This window comes from Myxine glutinosa, chromosome 8 (genome assembly GCF_964187855.1).
Source record: "Myxine glutinosa chromosome 8, kmMyxGlut1.1, whole genome shotgun sequence".
Lineage (NCBI taxonomy): Eukaryota > Metazoa > Chordata > Myxini > Myxiniformes > Myxinidae > Myxine > Myxine glutinosa.
This window is the reverse complement of record NC_136268.1, coordinates 73,384,160-73,397,420: the sequence shown is the minus strand read 5'-3', so window position 1 is coordinate 73,397,420 and position 13,261 is coordinate 73,384,160.

The following is a 13,261-nucleotide window of genomic DNA, read 5'->3' as shown; positions in this document are numbered from 1 at the left end:
AATGCCAATATCCAACCATAATTTACCTGCTCCCTCTACCTAACACTTACACTACCCGCCCCGGGTACTCGTGAAAGGGGGTCCACTCTTCCCCCATCCACACCTTCGCACCATGCACACCACTCCATACCACTTACTCCAACTCTCTCCACACACCTGTACTTGCACCCTGTGCTCTCACACCTGGTGCCACCTGCACCCTTCTCTCCCCAAGCGCATTCGCGCTGATCCACACACTCACTACTCATACACGGCTCCACACACCTGTCCAGTTGCACACCTGTGCAATCACACCTGTTCAATTCTCACACACACGGCATCATCTCAGCTAACTACTCCCTTCTGAAACTTGCGCTTCCCAGTCGTCCCTTTAACTATTGCGCTCCCTCGTCATTATAATCCACACTAATCTACCTGCGTCCCCACTACAGGTATCAGTCACTAACTAATCTTAACGTTACCTAATGTCAATCTTCGCTAGATCCCTACACACCATATCCTAACCCACCCGGGCTAGTTTTCACTGCCATACACCCCCATAAGCTATAGCGCATTTGCCCCACCTGTGAGGGATGGTGGATTTGCCATCCCACCACATCGGGGGTCTCTCACTACCAATTTTGCACATCAAATTTCAACAAATTAAAAATTTGCCAATCACTGCCCATCATCTGCCAATCACTACTGCCAATCCCTTGCCAATCATCAAATTTTGTTTTTCTCTAATTTTGGGTCCAAAACACTAACCTCATCACCCAGTCGACTCACTAATACCTCTCGGTGCGCCACTCCCTGTCCAAAGCCCGGCTTCGTGAAGCCAAGCAATGGATGCCGGTTGTTTTGTGCCAGCGGCTGGATGCGTCCAGCACTCGGTGCAGGGAAGGAGGTTTACCCGGGCCGAGATCCCACGCACCATCTCGGCACGGAACCATCCAATGTCCCGATCTCGACCTGCCGGCACGTCTCAACAAAACGTGGTCGCCATAACGACCCTTCCTATCGGGCTGCCAGCTCCGCCTAGTGGAGCCTGGACGCGGCCGTTCAAAGCGAGGCCCGGCACGCACCGAGGGCCTGCTTCGGCTAAAAGTCGCTCTAACCTCTAACCCGTGTAACGTCGATGCTTCACCTGCATGCTTACACCCCGCAGCCCGTTCCTTGCTCACACATCCAGCTGTGCCCATGCTCCTCGTACCTTTCCTTACACACCCAGGTACACTCATTCCACTCACAGCCTTGGTCACACACCTGACCACCGAACACCTTGGCACACATTCGTTGCTCGCACACCTCACCAAAACACCTCTTCGCGCCCCCTCCTCAGTCACCTCCTCTGTGACAATCACAGGTGTGCTCTCATTCGCACACCCAACCACGTGCCTCACCACCAACTCCAGCGTGCATTCCCACTCACGCTCTACCATTCCAGGTGTGCATCCTTCCATCCCAGGTGTACATCCTCGCTCACCTGTCACAACTAACTCACGCTCCATGTCACTCTCACTACTTTCACCTCCATTCCTGACAGCGCACTCACCCTTACTCTTGACAGCACACTCTTTCCCCATGCACCTGTCCGTCACACACCTTTCTCGCGCACACTCTCCCGTTACACCCTCTGTAACACTCACCACAGGTGGACACTCTTCCTTACTTCTGACAGCGCACTCTTTCCTCATGCACCTGTCGGTCACACACCTTTCTCGCGCACACTCTCCCGTTACACCCTCTGTAACACTCACCACACCACGCTTCCATGTGCTCCCTCGCACACGCGCTACGACCGACTCACTCCCGCCAGCACACTCACTCCTTGGCACGCACTTTTTCCTCACACACCCCATGGTCGGACATTCTCGCACACCTCCTTTTTCGCACACCAGACCTTTCGCACACTTCACCAGTGGCCTCTCACGAACACCCGGGTCCATCTCGACCCCCAAGCTCATTAAATCCCCTGGCGCATCATACGCACGACCATATTGGTCACCACTTACACCGGGTCCTCTTCCTCTTCGCTTCTCCTCCATCACCTGCGAATCCCTCATCCGGTTAATGAGCACATCACGATCCAAACACAGACTTTGGACCAATTCTTTTACTTCCTCCTTTATCTCTTTCTTATCCTCTCTCCGTCGCTTTTTAATTTCGCTCACCCCCTCTTCCACTTCTTTCTGTGTCGCTTTCAACCCTCCTAATACCGCAGTGTTCCTTTGAACCTGCTCCACTAACTCCGTCTGTCCCACCGTCAGCTGCTCCACCTCCTGCGTCAGGTCCTCTATGCCCCCTTGTAACTTTACAGTCCCCTTTCTCACCTCCTTCTCCATGTGCTCCTTACAGTGCCTCACCTCCTCGCGCACTCCTCCGACCTCCTCACTCACACCTCTTCTAATCTCCTCTCCCTCTACCCCATTTTTCACTCCCTCTATCTGATTCTCCTGGGCAGCCATTCTATTTTCTACCCCCATTAACCCATTTTTCACCTCCTTTATCCCGTTGTCTAACCCCTCAAAATTTTTGTCTACCTTCTCACCAGTACCCCTCGCTTCGTCCCTCATTACCCCCATCTGGCTTCCCATTACCCCCAATCGCTCACTCCGAGCCCTCGCTTCGTCCCTCATTACCCCCATTTGGTTTCCCATCCCTTTGAAATTATCGTCTGTTTTTACCATAAAGGCCATCATCTGTTTCATAAACAGGTTCCAATTCATTGGCATCTCGGGTTCGGCTACCGCGACCACGGCCGCGGCTAAATTTGGTGCCGCTACACCCACGTGCGCGACCACGCTATTTTGCGACCCTGCCGCCCTCACTGCTTCGCTCTCCTCGCGTCCCTCAATTTGGTCCTGGACCGACCCTGCTTCACTCTCCCCTACCGGACCCCAGCCGTCTTGATCCGCCATAGCGCGACTTGCAAAATTCGAGTTTCGTAAAACAAATACAAATTTCGGCCGCTCCAAATTTTGACCAAATTTTTTTTTTTCCTCTATTCGTTTTTTTTTTTTTCAAAATTTGGTCGGGCCTCGAATCTCACTCCCGACACCAATTGTTACAGATACGACTTTGATGGTATGGTGGGCCGAGCGGGATGGCCGCCGTATCCGTACAAGTTACCCCGATTGCACCCGGGGTTGACTAATCGCGCTATGCTGGCTCAATAAGAAAAAGAAGACACCCGGCTGGGTTATAATGACACAATACGACACCAGGGGTTCAGTTCTCAAGACCTCCGGAGGAGGTTATATTAAGGCGGAAAAGGTTAGATTACAGGGACAAGAGGGAAACATAGGAAGGTGGGCACTTAGACACAACCTTATATTAACCCTAGACAGACCACAGATAAACGGGACAACGCTGACTCACACGGGATTTGATGGCAAGGAAAGCGGCAGTCGATGGCTCAGGTGCACCTGGCTCCGGGACAGAATCACGTACGGTGGTGTCCAGCAGATGCGGGGAGGTCGCTCAGCGCTCGTGGGTCGCGACTTTGGTGGAGATGCCGGGGAGGTCGCTCAGCGCTCGGGAGGGTGGCGTCTTGTCCTTCCAAGCTCGGGGCGCATCTTACGTCACGTCCGGCGCGGGGCCGCGTATATCCGGCGGGGAGTCACGCCCTCGCTCGTTAGCTCCGCCCCATATGGCATCGGCCCATGGCTTCTCATTGGGTGCGGGGGTTACCGGCTCCGCCCTTGACGAGGGGCCGACAGGGAGCCCCCTTCTGGGTAACCCCGTCGAGCACATGTTCAATGGCGGCCAACCGAGCCGGAGTGAGGACGCAAAGCCGCTGTTGTTGTGGTTGTTGTTGGAGCTTGAGATGATGGGAAGAGATGCGGGGAGGTATGGGAAGGTCCTAAACTCCTACTGGTGCCATATCATCACATTCTGGTGCAACGAAGAGTCATAATTAATGGAAACAAGTCCTTAACTGACATAGATTAAGAATAACTAGCAAGATGTCCTATAATTGTCTACGTGTGGTGCGGGGGACCTGGGCACGACATTTAATGGGGGAATGAAGGGGAAGATCGGCTCTAATGGGTGTTGTTTACAGACAATGGGACTAGGGAATGGGGTAAGGGGAGAGTTGGGGAGTATCGGAGAAGATAGGGGAATATTTACAAGCGGATATGGAGGTCAAATTCCATATTCGCAACAATATATATATATATATATATATATATATATATATATATATACACAAAGAATTAAGTTAAGCACCCCTACACAACGAATTAAGGTAAGCACCCCCTAATATATATTCTTTGTGTATATGTATACATTGGCATATATTCTAAGGTATGTGAGATCAAATAATGATTGGTATGACATTAGCAATTATCCATTGATGAAATGCAGATGAGTGCACTCGTAGGGTTGAGTTGGGTTGAGTAGTGATCCGATCACGTGGGTCCTACACACGTTATTGACGCAAAGATCGCTAGAGGTCTTCTCAGAACAATGACTGTACGTTAGAAAACATAAACGTCATCCACACTGTCCGTGATGGACCTATAGCTCCATACTTAAATTGAGGTGAAAATATGCCTAAAATTCCCAAAAAATTTCACCTGAAATTATTCAGAAAAAAATAATGAAAACGGCATGATTGTTATGTTTTTATGTGACCATAATATCACTTCTCCAGAAAATATAGCAATATCATGGGTATATTACACTGTTTTGACGACAACAAACTTGTAATGTGCGAGGTTGTAAAAAAACGGGGGGGGGGTGCTTAACTTAATTCTTTGTGTATATATATATATACAGTGAAACCTTGACTTACGAGTGCACCAACTTACGAGTTTTCCGAGATACGAGCCGTCGCTCGGGCGGTTTATTGCTGTGAGATGCGAGCCGAGATCTGAGTTACGAGCTTACGCCACCCGCCACCAAGTGGGTTCCGGTCACGTGGTTATCTTGCCGTGCAAGCATCTCTGCCGTATATCGCTGCTGCTTTGTTTTCGCATTTTGGTTATTTTGGAGCTTACACCACCCGCCACCAGGTGGGTTCCGGTCACGTGGTTATCTTGCCGTGCAAGCATCTCTGCCGTATATCGCTGCTGCTTTGTTTTCGCATTTTGGTTATTTTTATTAAATTTTTAAATGTTTTAAATGTTTTAATGTTTAAATATTTAAATGTTTATTAACATTTTGGTTAGATTTTATTATAACTTTTGCCGAACTGATAGAAGCCGAACGATACATCCCCCAGCAAATCTTCAACTGTGACGAGACAGGGCTCTTCTGGAAAAAGATGCCGAGGAGGACGTATATAACGGCAGAGGAGAAGAGCATGCCAGGCCACAACTTGTTCAGAGTGCCGGCGATAGCTCGCCTTCTCTTTGTGGAAAACACGGTGAGATCCTTAACATCCAACAACTAATGGGACGCAAACGGGGCGCCCAGTTTAGCGGTACACACATTGATGAATCACCCTGCCTGTGATTCACCCATGACAGGTTATAGCTGGGTCGGGATTCAAACCCAGGCTGGACAGTTTAGAGTCAAGTGTGCGTACCTCCAGTCCAGGCCATCCTGCCAACTTGTATGCTGCATACAGGTGAAATATAAAGCGCGAGATATTTTTATATATACTGTATATTTAAAAAAAAATTGGTGTGGTTTTTGGCGGGCTGGAACGGATTAATAGCACTTCAATGGGGAAATTTAATTTGAGAAACGAGCAAATTGAGTTACGAGCTCGGTCACAGAACGAATTAAACTCGTAAGTCAAGGTTTCACTGTGTGTATATATATATATATACACACACACATATATATATATATATATATATATATATATATATATATATATATATATATATATATATATATATATATATATATATATATATATATATATATATATATATATATATATATATATATATATATATATATATATATATATATATATATATATATATATATATATATATATATATATATATATATATATATATATATATATATATATATATATATATATATATATATATATATATACACACACATATATACATATATATATATATATATATATATATATATATATATATATATATATATATATATATACATACATATATACATATATATATATTGTTGCGAATATGGAATTTGGCCTCCATATCCGCTTGTAAATATTCCCCTATTTCCCCAATACTCCCCAACTATCCCCAATCCCCCATTCCCTAGTCCCATTGTCTGTAAACAACACTCTGTAGAACCGACCTTCCCCTCTTTCCCCCATTAAATGTCGTGCCCAGGTCCACCGCATCTCACGTAGACAACTTTCGGACATCTTGCTAGTTATTCTTAGTCTATGTCAGTTAAGGACTCGTTTCCATTAATTCTGACTCTTCGTTGCACCAGAATGTGATTATATGGCACCAGTAGTGAGTTTAGGACCTTCCCATACCTCCTCCCATCTTCTTCCCCAAACAACAACTACAACAACTACAACAACGGCGCGGCGTGCGGGGAGTGTGCGTCCTCACACCGGCGTGGTTAGCCGCCATTGCCCATGCGCTCCACGGGGTTACCACGAAGGGGCTGGCTGTCAGCTCCTCGTCAGGGGCGGAGCCAGTAACCCCCCCCCCCCGCACCCAATAAGAAGGGCGGACCGATTCCATCTGGGGCGGAGCTAACGAGCCGAGGGCGTGTCACTCCCCGCCGGATATACGCGGCCACTTACCGGACGTGACGAGAGATGCGCCCCCAGCTTGAGAAGACAATAACCACATCCGAGCGCTGCGACCTCCCCGCATCTCTCGACCGGACCGGGTCGATCCTGCCCTGAGCCCAGGTGCACCTGGAGCCATCGATTCTGCCTTTCCTTGCCATCAATCCCCGTGTGAGTCAGTTTTGTCCTGTTTATCTGTCGTCTGTCAGGGAATAAGATAAGTGTGTCTAAGTGCCTGTCTTTCTATGCTGTCCCTCTCATTCCTGTAATCTAACCTTCCGCCCTAATATAACCTCCTCCGGAGGTCTTGAGAACTGAACCCTTGGTGTCGTGTCATTTTGGTCCCAGCCGTTGTGTCCTTTTCCATCATTGATTTAGCATAGCGCGACTCGGCAACGTTCGAGCATAATCGGGTAACTTGTGCGGACATGGCGGCCATTTCGCTCGGCCCACCCTAACATCAAAGTCGTGTCCGTAACAATTGGTGTCGAGGAGTGGAATTCGGACCCGGGACTAAATTTATTAGGCCCAAATTTTGGAACACCAATTGTACCACTAGGGTAACAATTGGTGTTGGGGAGGTAGAATTCGACCCGGAGCGCGTTTCCCGCTCGAAATTATAACGGCGAAATTTGAATTTGTTTTACGGAAATAAAAACCCGAATTTTGAAAGTCGCGCTATGGCGGATCAAGTCGGCTGGGGTCCGGTAGGGGAGAGTGAGGCAGGGTCGGTCCAGGACCAAATTGAGGGACGCGAGGAGAGCGAAGCAGCGAGGGTAGCAGACGCACAAAATAGCGTCGTTGCGGGGGCGCAAAATGGCGCCTCGCTGGTCACCGCGCCCGCGACCGTGGCAGCGCCCCTGGTGGATCCGAACCTTTTTATGTTGCAAATGAGGGCCCTTATGGAACAAATGGGTGAGCAATTGGGAGACCAAATTAGAGGTTTGAAAAGCAGTATGGGACAAATGGGAAACGAAATGGGGGTAATGAGGGACGAAGCGAGGGGAACCGGTGAGGGGTTAGACAATAATTTTAAGGGTTTAGACAAGAAATTTGGGAAGTTAGACGACAAATTTGAGGGGTTAGACAACGGGATAAAAGAGGTGAAAAAGGGGTTAATGGGGGTAGAAAATAGAATGGCTGCCCAGGAGAATCAGATAGAGGGAGTGAAAAATGGGTTAGAGGGGTTAGAAAACAGGATGGAAGGCAAATTGAGGGACATGAGGGACCAAGCGGAAAGGGAAGTTAACCAAATGGGGCAGCAGATAGAGGGGGTCAGAATGGGGGTAGAAACCAAACTGGATGCTCACAGGGAGGAAATGGAGCAGATGAGGGTGGCATCTGGGCAGGAGATGCAAGTGATGGGAGAGGAGATCAGAAGAGGAGTGAGTGAGGAGGTCGGAGGAGTGCGCGAGGCGGTGAGGCACTGTAAGGAGCACATGGAGAAGGAGGTGAGAAAGGGGACTGTAAAGTTACAAGGGGGCATAGAGGACCTGACGCAGGAGGTGGAGCAGCTGACGGTGGGACAGACGGAGTTAGTGGAGCAGGTTCAAAGGAACACTGCGGTAATAGGAGGGTTAAAAGCGACACAGAAAGAACTAAAAGACGACTTGATAGCGACGAAGAGGGAATGTCAGATGGTACGTGAGGGACTGACAACGAGGTTGGACGAGGTGATAGAGGTAATGGAGACGAAGGACCGGCAGGTGAGGACGCACATGGAAACGGTCAAGGTAGCCTTGCAGGACGAGCTTGAGGAGACGTACCGGGGAATAAAAGAGGTGAAGCAGAAATTAGAAGAAGTGGAGGAAGGGGTGAGCGAAATTAAGAAGCGACGGAGAGGGGATAAGAAAGAGATAAAAGAGAAAATAAAAGAATTGGTCCAAAGTCTGTGTTCGGATCGTGATGATGTGCTCATTAACCGGATGAGGGATTCGCAGGTGATGGAGGAGAAGCGAAGAGGAAGAGGACCCGGTGTAAGTGGTGACCAATATGGTCGTGCGTATGATGCGCCAGGGGATTTAAGGAGCTTGGGGGTCGAGATGGACCCGGGTGTTCGTGAGAGGCCGTTGGTGAAGTGTGCGACAGGTCTGGTGTGCGAAAAAGGAGGTGTGCGAGAAAGTCCGACTCTGGGGTGTGTGAGGAAAAAGTGCGTGCCAAGGAGTGAGGATGCTGGCGAGAGTGAGTCGGTCGTAGCGCGTGTGCGAGGGAGCACATGGAAGCGCGGTGTGGTAAGTGTTACAGAGGGTGTGACGGGAGAGTGTGCGCAGGAGTGTGCGCGAGAAAGGTGTGTGACAGACGGGTGCATGGGGAAAGAGTGCGCTGTCAAAGGCAAGGAAGAATGCACACCTGTGGTGAGTGTTACAGAGGGTGTAACGGGAGAGTGTGCGCGAGAAAGGTGTGTGACGGACAGGTGCATGGGGAAAGAGTGTGCTGTCAAGAGTAAGGGTGAGTGCGTGGTCAAGAGTGGTGGTGAGAGTAGTGAGAGTGACAAGGAGCGTGAGTTGGTTGTGACAGGTGAGCGAGGATGCACACCTGGAATGGTAGAGCGTGAGTGGGAATGCACGCTGGAGTTGGTGGTGAGGCACGTGGTTGGGTGTGCGAATGAGAGCACACCTGTGATTGTCACAGAGGAGGTGACCGAGGAGGGGGTGCGAAGAGGTGTGTTGGTGAGGTGTGCTACCAACGAATGTGTGCCAAAGTGTTCGGTGGTCAGGTGTGTGACCAAGGCTGTGAGTGCAATGAGGGTACCTGGGTGTGTAAGGAAAGGTACGAGGAGCATGGGCACGGCTGGATGTGTGAGCAAGGAACGGGCTGCGGGGTGTAAGCGTCCAGGTGAAGCATCGACGTTAGACGGGGTAGAGTTTAGAACGACTTATAGCCGAATCGGGCCCTCGGTGCGTGCTGGGCCTCGCTTTGAACGGCCGCGTCCGTGCTCCACTAGGCGGAGCGGGCAGCCCGATAGAAAGGGTCGTCATGGCGACCACCTTTTGTTGAGGCAGTCCGGCAGGTCGAGATCGGGACATGGGATGGCTCCACGCCGAGATGGTGCGTGGGATCTCGGCCCGGGTAAGCCCCCGTCCCTGCACCGAGTGCCGGACGCATGCAGCCGCTGGCACAAAACAACCAGCATTCATGGCTTGGCTTTACGAAGCCGGGCTTTGGACAGGAATTGGCGCACCGAGAGGCATTAGTGAGTAGACTGGGTGATGAGGTTAGTGTTTTGGCCCCAAAATTAGAGAAAAACAAAATTTGATGATTGGCAAGGGATTGGCAGTAGTGATTGGCAGATGATGGGTAGTGATTGGCAAATTTTTGATTTGTTGAAATTTGATGTGCAAAATTGGTAGTGAGAGACCCCCGATGTGGTGGGATGGCAAATCCACCATCCTTCCCATGGTGGGGCAAATGCGCTATAGCTTATGGGGTGTATGGCAGTGAAAACTAGCCCGGGTGGGTTAGGTTATATTGTAGGGATCTAGAGAGATGACATTAGGTGACGTTAAGTTTAGTTAGTGACTGATACCTGTAGTGGGGACGCAGGTAGATTAGTATGGATGATAATGACGTGGGAGCGCAATAGTTTAAAGGGACGACTGGGAAGCGCAAGTTTCAGAAGGGAGTAGTTAGCTGAGATGATGCCGTGTGTGTGAGGATGGAACAGGTGTGATTGCACAAGTGTGCAACTGGACAGGTGTGTGGAGCAATGGATGAGTAGTGAGTGTGGTGGATCAGCGCGAATGCGCTTGGGGAGAGAAGGGTGCAGGTGGCACCAGGTGTGAGAGCACAGGTGTGCAAGTACAGGTGTGTGGAGAGAGTTGGAGTAAGTGGTACAGAGTGGTGTGCATGGTGCAAAGGTGTGAATGGGGGAAGGGTGGACCCCTTTCACGGATACCCGGGGCGGGTAGTGTAAGTGTTAGGTAGAGGGTACAGGTAAATTGTGGTTGGATATGGGCATCTGTGGTGCGGTTGCAGAATGGTATTGTGGATGGGTGCATTAGTGTCGTGGAAATGGCTGGGCGTGTAGCCTGTTAGTGTGTGTAGTTGGTTGGGCACTCCACCACTGTGAGGATGTCGGCCAGGTGAGGCCGCAGGTGGGCTCTGGGAGCCGGTAGTTGTGAGTGGGTGCCTGAGGATCCCGGGTGTGGATCGGGCAGCCCGGTGCCAGAGAGGGCACCGAGTGGGGAGAGCGCAGAGGGCCTTCCCCAGGTAGTTAGGTTAGGGTAAGGAGCAGGTAAGCTCGGAGGCAACTGCAGTGGTGGGGGTGTGCAGGTGGGTAGACCCGCTGGGAGAGGTACACGTCGCGGCCCAGAAATTGTGCGAGGGCACTGGGAGATGAATCGGGGGAGTGAGACCCCAAATTGAAAAGCACCACAGTTTGGCCAATGGGAATTGGTTTTTAGAACCCATAGTGTAAGAGGGCCAATGGTTTGGCCGGAGAAAGACCCCGGGTAGTGTAAAGTTGTTAAAGTCATTTAGGAAATAGTTAGGATTGATGAACCTGTCGCACCATATGCAGCCACTTACCTGTGGTGATGATGATGACTCCACACCTGTGTTTTCTTTGTTTGTGTTGCAGAAATGAGAATTGCTGTGAGGATTTGTGAGACGCATCACGACGTGGATGAGACATTGGGGTGATTCCATCTCTCCCTCCCTAGGAGGGACTGATGATGAATTGGTAATGGCAAATTATGATGTTGAGTTGGAGATGGCAAATTTTGATGAGAGTTGAAAATGGCAAATTTGATTGGTTAGGAGGGAGAGAAGACGAATTTGGTTTATGGGAGGAACGGGGAAGACAGTAGGGACGTTTGTTGATTTGTAAAGTAGATGTTTATGGGTAGTGTTGTGTTTTGTGGATACAGTAAGGGGTAAGGGAGGGGCCATGTAGGTTACCTGGTGGGGGGGGGGGGGCGTACGATAGGAACGTACCTGTCTCACCTGGTTCCCATGTGCCCCCAGTGTGCATCATCTTGTATTGCGTGCACTTTTGCGCCCTTACCACCTTACTCACTTGTCTGCTTCTTTTGTCTCCCACCTCCGAGGATCTGGCTTTGGGGCAGAGAGAGAGGAGAGAGAGGTGCTGGCTTCGCAGTTGTGGGCCTGCACTTTCGCTGCTTGCTGCTTGGATCGATACACCATATGGACCGCAATGTTTGTGGCCACCCACAATGGACCGCAGTTCTTTTGCGGCCAAGCACCACCCGTGGAAGGACCTATGGGTCAACGTGGCACCTATGCCAAACAGGTGAACCACTAATAGTTGGCACCCTGACGGCCACAATAAGGAAATGGACGTGGTTGGCGCCTTTCTTTATTTTTTTGAAAGAAGCCAGAAGGCCACGTGCACCACACGAAGAGCAAGAGACACCTGCAGGGTTAGGGGTTGTTGAATTTATTTTTACTCATTGAACAATGGTGACTGCACCGGATGGTGCTGACTGTGTGATGGGGTGGTGCTTTTGGTGCTGGGAAGGGGTGCTCTGCACGTTATTAAAGGCCGTAAGGCCACAGAGCACTCGTGGGTTGGTGTATCGATGCTGGCATGCGTGCTCTCTCTATGCATAACATCTGCATGTGTTCCTCCAGAAACAGGTCCTGGATCGTAGTGTAAATAGCAGCGTAGTTGTATAAATAATGCTCCCTACCGGCTGTATGTTTAGTTTGCGAATTCTTTCCGGATTCGGTTATCCTGTGGGTGTGTTTCTGTGAGGAGAAGGGTGCAACGTCGCAGGGGGACATATTTACTCATTTGTGAACATCTGTAAAACTGTCGCACTCAGGGTAGAGTTAATAGTAGAGGGAACTACATCTAAGTGCCACACTAAAATAGGTAAAAATTTATCGGGTCGGGTCGCCCCGAGGGTAGAGAAGGGTGCAATGTTGCGAATATGGAATTTGGCCTCCATATCCGCTTGTAAATATTCCCCTATTTCCCCAATACTCCCCAACTATCCCCAATCCCCCATTGTCTGTAAACAACACTCTGTAGAACCGACCTTCCCCTCTTTCCCCCATTAAATGTCGTGCCCAGGTCCACCGCATCTCACGTAGACAACTTTCGGACATCTTGCTAGTTATTCTTAGTCTATGTCAGTTAAGGACTCGTTTCCATTAATTCTGACTCTTCGTTGCACCAGAATGTGATTATATGGCACCAGTAGTGAGTTTAGGACCTTCCCATACCTCCTCCCATCTTCTTCCCCAAACAACAACTACAACAACAACTACAACAACGGCGCGGCGTGCGGGGAGTGTGCGTCCTCACACCGGCGTGGTTAGCCGCCATTGCCCATGCGCTCCACGGGGTTACCACGAAGGGGCTGGCTGTCAGCTCCTCGTCAGGGGCGGAGCCAGTAACCCCCCCCCCCCCGCACCCAATAAGAAGGGCGGACCGATTCCATCTGGGGCGGAGCTAACGAGCCGAGGGCGTGTCACTCCCCGCCGGATATACGCGGCCACTTACCGGACGTGACGAGAGATGCGCCCCCAGCTTGAGAAGACAATAACCACATCCGAGCGCTGCGACCTCCCCGCATCTCTAGACCGGACCGGGTCGATCCTGCCCTGAGCCCA